The 7,504-nt window shown below is 37.1% G+C and overlaps 1 long non-coding RNA gene across 2 annotated transcripts in view; it reads right to left on the bottom strand.

Moving 5' to 3' along the window:
• LOC110260271 overlaps positions 487 to 7,504 on the bottom strand; it is a 28,228-nt gene continuing 21,210 nt past the window's right edge. Inside the window, exon 4 of one of the 2 annotated variants that reach the window (XR_002343255.1) lies at positions 487 to 877. This is a non-coding gene — a long non-coding RNA (uncharacterized LOC110260271). Of the gene's footprint in view, positions 878 to 7,263; positions 7,434 to 7,504 lie in introns of those variants that run through there. The other variant, XR_002343254.1, reaches the window with a different exon arrangement.

Genomic DNA, 7,504 nt, shown 5'->3' with positions numbered 1-7,504 from the left:
TGCCATGAGCTGTGGTGTAGGTCGCAGACGCAGTTCGGATCCTGCATTGCTGTGGCTCTGGTGTAGGCGGGTGGCTACAGCTCCGATTCAACCCCTAGCCTGGGAACCCCCATATGAGACAGGAGCAGCCCAAGAAATGGCAAAAAAGACAAATAAATAAATAAATAAATAAAATGTATCGGTCTTAGAGAAACTGGAAAAATAAGAATATGTCCATCAATGTATGCACACAGGAAAACATAAAGATAATATAGGTCATATGTATGTACATATATATGTATATATTATATATGTGTATATATATATAAAATGTTCTACCTGAGATAAATGTTAAATAAGGTATTCTTCTGGCAAATCTATGATCCTTAACCACATTTATTTAACTTGATTTATTTTACCTTTTATTGTGAAATATTGTACAATTTTGCAGAAAAATTTCGAAATAGTACCTGGCTTTCATTATCCTTGGCGTGTTTATTTGCTCATGTAAATTATTTGCCCAATCCCCACCAGCCCTTCCAGCCAAATCCTGGACCCCGCCCCCTAAACACAGTGGCTGCAGGGGCTGAATCCTTGACCCAGACCAAAGAGAAGCCAAAGGGACCACATTAATTTTTCAATATCATTTGAATTTTATTGAGGAATGCCAGGAGCTTCCATTTGAGTCTTCTGCTTCAAGACAAGATTGTTCAATCTCCATTTCACACATTTCCTCTTATCCTGTAAAGTTCTAAGGAAGAGTTCACATCAGAATTTCATACCGACTACCAACTCTACATTTTTCTTCAAAAGAAGCACCGTGAGGTTTGTGAAGTTTTAAATTTCATGGCAAATTCTATTTCTAGTTGTCTTTCACAAGCAGTAACTGTAGCAAACACTGGGAGGGAAAAAAATGGGGAAAAAAATGAGAAAATCAATTTTATCTCCTACCCTTACAGGAAATAAACTCTACGGAATATTCTGCTTTATTGGATTGAGTCTGAATCATCAAATGAAAGACATTTTATCTATTTGGCTTATTCATAGATTGTGGTTTATTATATTATATAGTAAACCGGAAGTTACTGAGTGAGTCATTTAACCACTTGCCAAGATTCATTTAGCAAAAGACCACCTCTGTTGTTCTGTATGTTATCCAAGAGACTTAGAAAAGAGAAACACATTTTATAGAACTTATCAATATTAGTCACATTTCCTCCTTTTATTGTGCTAGGAACGGATACTTTGGAGAAAAGTAAAAGAAACACGTGACCTAGGAGGGAAATGATATGCCTAATGTCCAAGAGAGAGGTTGAGCAACAGAGGAAGATTGAGTCCTCCTGGCTAGTCTGGCACACAGACCAGCAGAACACATTGCTCTCATCAATGCGTGTAATTGATAAGAGGTTCCCTACTCCCCTTTGCACACAGGAAGGCATTCATTATATGCCTCTCTGAGTAAAAAGGGACTTTAAGCCACAGGTTTCTTTTCTTCCCCTACCATGCAAGAAGGGCACATTCGAATTAAATAATGCACCTCAGCCTCTGAAGAAATCTGCCAAGAGTAAGGGAAAAGAGCTATCTTGATTAACTTTTCTCTTTTTTTTTCTTTTTTAACAGTTTTTCTGATTGATTTTGATCGATTTTGCTTTTTAGGGCCGCACCCACAGCATATGGAGGTTCCCAGGCTAAGGGATTAATCAGAGCTACAGCTGCCACCTACACCACAGCTCACTGCAGCACAGGATCCCAGCCGCGTCTGCGACCTACACCACAGCTCAAGGCAACGCCGTACATATCCTTATCCCACTGAGCGAGGCCAGGGATCGAACCGGCAACCTCGGGATCACTAGTTGGATTCCTTTCTGCAGCACCACAGCAGGAATTCCTTAGATTAACATTTTTTGTTGAATAGGGAGGACTGAAGCAGTGTTCAGCTACTCGGAAACTGTATCCTAAATGTTAGAAGTGCTGTTTGTCCCCAAAGTCATATGATAAACATATGTGCTTGTAAAACAGCCCACTCCAAACCACGTACTGAAGTGAAAAGAGGGTTGAGGATGGATTTTATTTGATGAGCCATATACAAATCTTAGTATATGTTCACAACCTCATTAAATATATGGCAGCCCCTTTGGAACAAACCAAACATGGTCACAAACTTCCTGAGCCTATTTTGGGAAACAGAACTGCTGGGCCCGCTAAGCTTCAGGCCACAGACCAGCCCGCAAGAGCCACAAGTATGGCTGGATGGATGAATTTGGAAACCCAGAGCGGAGGGAATTGGATATTCCCTGGGGCACGGGGGGCGGTCTGGAGGCAGAGCAGTGAGCTGTGATTCAGGGAATTACCATATTTGTCCATATCTGACACATTTGAAAAGTTGAAGCTATAAAAATGACATTGCTTCTTGTTCTATACCCTAATCTCTCCTTTGGTTGAAAATCCGAAGTACAAAATTCTGCTGGCTGGGTAGAACAAGCAGACTTCAGCCTTGCAGACACACACACACACATACACACACACACACACACACAGAAAATGTACATCTCTCTAAATAGAATATTAATTTACGACCTGTGTTATTAGTGCCCTGGCATTTTTAAAGTTTTAGAGCAGATTTTCTCCAAGCATCTGAGGAACTCTGTGGGTATAAGAATGTATATTGGGGGATTCAAGTCATTTCTTTTTTTTTCAATATTAGGTTTCGGTTGCTCTGATAACCTTTAAAAACTTAATCCAGTGTATTCTGGCTCATCTGGAGGATCCCAAACTGCCATTTGATTTGTGCTTACAAACAAATTGATGCCACATGGTATTTCTAAAAGGAAAAAGAAATGGCTTTAATATATAAACCATGCATTCACCCCCAAATGAAGGCCAAATGCTGTCATGATTTACTGTACAAAAGAAGTTTTCACAGCAGTTCCCAAAGGGCAAATTGGGGTGAACTGAATCATCACATAACACATGGTAATGCAGACCTAGCAGTCCCCGCTACGGGGAAGGCTGTAAAGGCAGCTCTTTGTGCCAGGGTCTCTGGCTTCCACTCCTAAAACATACTTGGAACATGCATCAAAGGTAGAGGAATCCAGAGATGGTCACCATCAGCAGGCATCTTGTCGTACACATTTTGTAGAAGGGCATTAGCGGAGCACATTTTCATGTAATGGGGGCATAAAGGGAACCCCACCTTTAAGCCTAGTACAGAACTATGGAATAGCATATTTGGGCAGAAATAGCTAAACTGAAAGAAATATCCTTGATGGAGGCTTTGTCATGCAAATGAGCCCTCTCTATTTAAAGACTCAGTGTGTAGCAATTACAGAACGAAAGACTGAGAACTTTCAGAAGCCTGTTCCCATGCTATTCCACTCAGGGAAGTTTGAGCACCCATTGTAAGACAGGTTGTAAACATCAGTGCTTACATTTTAAGGGAAGAGATGGACTCCTTAAAAAAAATAATTTCAGTATAATCGGGGTGCAGTGGAAAAGAGCCCTTTTCCAGCCTGATACAAAAGAAAAGGACCAAATAATCATGAAGCAAGGCCGGCTCATCTGGATGTGTGTCAGGATGAGAAAGAAGTGGAGTCACAGAATTCAAGTGATGAAAAGAAGAGTATCAGACCCAACCTGCAAAGTAGAGACACTGTCCTAATGAGAAAGGAATTGTCCTTCCACTGAACACCAACACACACTGTTGGGTGTAACATTTCAGGCCGCTGCATATTATTGGTACATTTTACCTGATTCAGAGTCTAAGCTGCCGTTTTCTGAACTCATCCTGCTGTTTTCCTTATAAAGCCACAAAGCACAGGTACCCCAATAATATTTTTTTTAAATAGTGATAAATAACCCCAACATCCTAGGGTATTTCTAGTTCTTTCAAAACGCATTGCAAAATCTTAAACATGACTTTCATTCTTTTCAAAAATTAACATTAGGGTATTTGTATGGGAAAGTTATTAACTCCAAGGAACACCTTATTATGTCTTTAATGGGGGAGAAAGAACAGCGCCTTATCAACTCAGCGCATGGATTAGAACAATTGGGATGGGAACTATGCTAAACCTATGAGAGCTCCATGGCTTGGTTGGTTAGCTGATCTAACCCAGACTGCCAGATATACCCCCAAGAAGCCACATTTAAGTTTTTTGTTCTCATTTAAGAGTAAACTTAGAAGTAGTGAAGGCTTAAAAAGTCTTCTGCCTCTGTTGCTTTGAGGTCAAAGCCACAAATCAGCCTGGAAAGCCAGAATCCAATAGGTCCAAAGAGCCTGTCCTAGTTTGGATGCTTACAGCTTTCAGTGGTACGCCTACAGATCCAGGGTAGCAAGTTGCAGCACAAAAGTGAAAAGGTTACAAGCTTCAAAGAGAATTCTAAGTAATGGGATCTTGAACTGGAGGTGCTCTAGAAATCTGATGAAGTTCAATAGCTAAGTATCTGATATCAGGCTCAACAAATTTGAAACTGGGAATTTACCTGTGATGGTAACTCTTCTCCCCAGCCCCACCCACATTCATGAGATTCTATGGTAATTTAGACACAGAGAATCTTGAAAAAAAAAAAAAAAGAGAGAAAAAGATAAATGTATAACATAAAAAGATCACACCTAATTGTAGTTTATGTTGGTATTGGGTAAAAAATTCTTCCTTCCTTTCCAAAGCAAATTCTGGACCCTTGGAGAGTATTCTGCTTTATTTATTGTTCTGCAATATTGCCTGCCTTTTCCCAGTGTTCTTTGTGCTTAGGAAATATTTTGTGCATGTCCCTTTTTTGCAGCATAGCTTCTGATTTCAGTGAAAAATGGATGGTGGGGTATTTATTCATGTATATAGTTTTCCTTTTCTTTTTGCATTCTTTGAAAATAAAACCTTATAACTTCATTCCCCTAGGTAGTGATAGAAGTCAGGCAGAAATTATTTAAAGGAAAAAAATGAGATTAATATTTTAGTTTGAATGTCAAAAGCAGAGGGAACTTGGGCAGTCTAAAAGGGTCATGAATTCACAGGCAATATTATCTGTAGTGTTTTATCTTCATATATAACAGGGAAAAAAAGATTTAAAATCTACTCTTTCATTTGAAGTAAATATGTAACTAAAACGAAATTGTTTTAAAAAAGTTAAAAATCATCCATTAGATCTTTTCACTTTCTTTATCTTTTATTCATCTCACTGCTTTCTTGAAATCTCATTCCATAAGCATGTTTTATTAATGATCTATTAATAAGCATTCACTTAAAACATGACTGATTAAAAAGTAGACCTGATTTTAAGTAAGTGTTCTGAAAATGTTTCATTTATTGAATTCACTGAGGTTTAAGTTCTCATTTGTCTAGCTAGAGGGTAAATTACAGATACTTATGCTTGTTTTATCATTATAATGAAAGCAGTACTCATATTTGCAACACTAATTAAAATTCTACTCTGACCCGTATAAATTCAGCCTCTCCCCCAAATAGATTATTTTCAAATCTTTATACAAAGATTACTATATATGTGTGTGATAATGAAAGTATCTATCTTTAGTGTAACATAATCAAGGTTAAGAGAAAGGAAAAATTAGGTTCAGACTTTTTAATACTGCAGGGTACATTTTTAGTACCCTACAGAGAGAATTAGTCACACGACTCCCATTAACTTTAATGGAACTTGTATGGGCAAATTGTATGCTGAAATTCTTAGGAAGTTAAACGTCAGTAGAGTTTACTAGTTTCATTTTTCCTCTTCAGAGCTTCAGCTTTGACTACCTTTACTTTCTAATGGTCTAGAAGGAAGACGTGTCAATAAAAATGATTAACATAAATGTTTTCCAAGTTTTATAAGTCCACATGTTCTGTACATTTGCCCAGAAGTTAGAACTCTGCAAACAATGCTTAAATAGCATTTGAGATTCAATTAACAAATAAATTCAACTAAATAAAGGATATAGCTTTGAGCTATGAATATAATAACATTCTTTAAATAAGAATATGGTGGCATTCTACATCCCTTAGTGCTTATTCATTTTTCACATTCCCTTTTGCAATTATAAAAATCAAAAACTTTAAAAGTACTTTCAATATAATAAATGTAAAATGAAATACCTTCATATTACTACATTTAGGTGCTTACATTCAAAAAGAAATGTATTTGGAAGGCTATTTATTGGTCTTCTTAAAATATTATATACTACACTTAGGCACTGATGAAGAAGGAACACTCAGACAGTTAAAAATTAAAATATCCTCATAAGGGGCAAAAAGAATCTAAATGTTTTTTACAACTATCAGCAATACCTTTCCACAATTATGAATCCAGTCACCTGACTATGTGGTGATATTATTATGATCAGTTAACAAATCCACTCAAAATAGTTTAGTATAATTAAATTTGCAATCATGATATCAAATACAAATGGAGATAATGAAGATTTCTTCTAGTATCCACTTGTTCAAGATGTTCATAGCACTACAAAATTTGTAACTAGATACCTCTTAATTCTCTTTCCTATATCAAATAGATCTATGTGTATTTAGAATTGTCTAGAAACTCACCATTTAAAATATTACCTTTAAAAAGGTTTTAAAAGAACCTTCAGTGTATGTTTGTAAGACTCCCTCCTTTCACCTTATTTGGGGATCTAAATAACCAAAACTAGACTTATCAGACAAAAAAAAAAAAAAAAAAAAAAAAAAAAAAAAAAAAAGGCAAAGGAAAGGAAAGAAAGAAAAAAGAAAAAAAAAGAAAAGAAATGGTTTAATCAGGAATAAAAAGCAGACTTTAATGGAAGCAACTGATAATTAACATTATAAATAATTTCATCTTGGATCAAAGATCAAATACAATCTGATATATAAATGAAGTTTCCTATAAAACACAGTTGGTTATCCTACAAACCCTTGAAACATGCATGCCATCAATGACTATATGTGTTGCAAGAAACATTAGCCATGTAGTCTACTCCATCATTTTAAAGGTGAAGAAATTGATCCTTCAGGGGTTTAAATGATTATCCTAAGGTCTCCCAGCTACTTAGTTGCAAGGTAAATTGGAATCCAAATCTCTTGATTCCTCATCCATTCCTTGAGCAATTTTTTTTTTCCTTTGGTCTTTTTAGGGCCACACCTGCGGCATATAGAGGTTCCCAGGCTAGGGGTCAAATCAGAGCTACAGCTGCCAGCCTACGCCAGAGCCACAGCAATGACAGATCTGAGCCATGTCTGCGACCTACTCCACAGCTCACGGCAATGCTGGATCCTTAACCCACTGAGCGAGGTCAGGGATCGAAACTGCAATCTCATGTTTCCTAGTCAGATTCGTTTCTGCTGTGCCACAACAGGAACTCCTCCTTGAGGAATTTTTTATTGAGCATCTACAATGGCCTTACACAGTTGTAGGAAATGGGTGAAAGTCATGAACAAAACATACAAGATCTCTGCCACCATGGATCCAGTATTCTAACTGGGGAGATACTGCAAAGACAGAAATAGATAAAGAAAAAAGACAATTTCAGATTGTAGTTCATATGCAAAAAGATTCAACA

The sequence above is a fragment of the Sus scrofa genome, chromosome 4, assembly GCF_000003025.6.
Source record: "Sus scrofa isolate TJ Tabasco breed Duroc chromosome 4, Sscrofa11.1, whole genome shotgun sequence".
In the NCBI taxonomy this organism is placed as follows: domain Eukaryota; kingdom Metazoa; phylum Chordata; class Mammalia; order Artiodactyla; family Suidae; genus Sus; species Sus scrofa.
The sequence above is the reverse complement of the archived record's forward strand: the minus strand, read 5'-3'. Positions and strand labels throughout refer to the sequence as shown.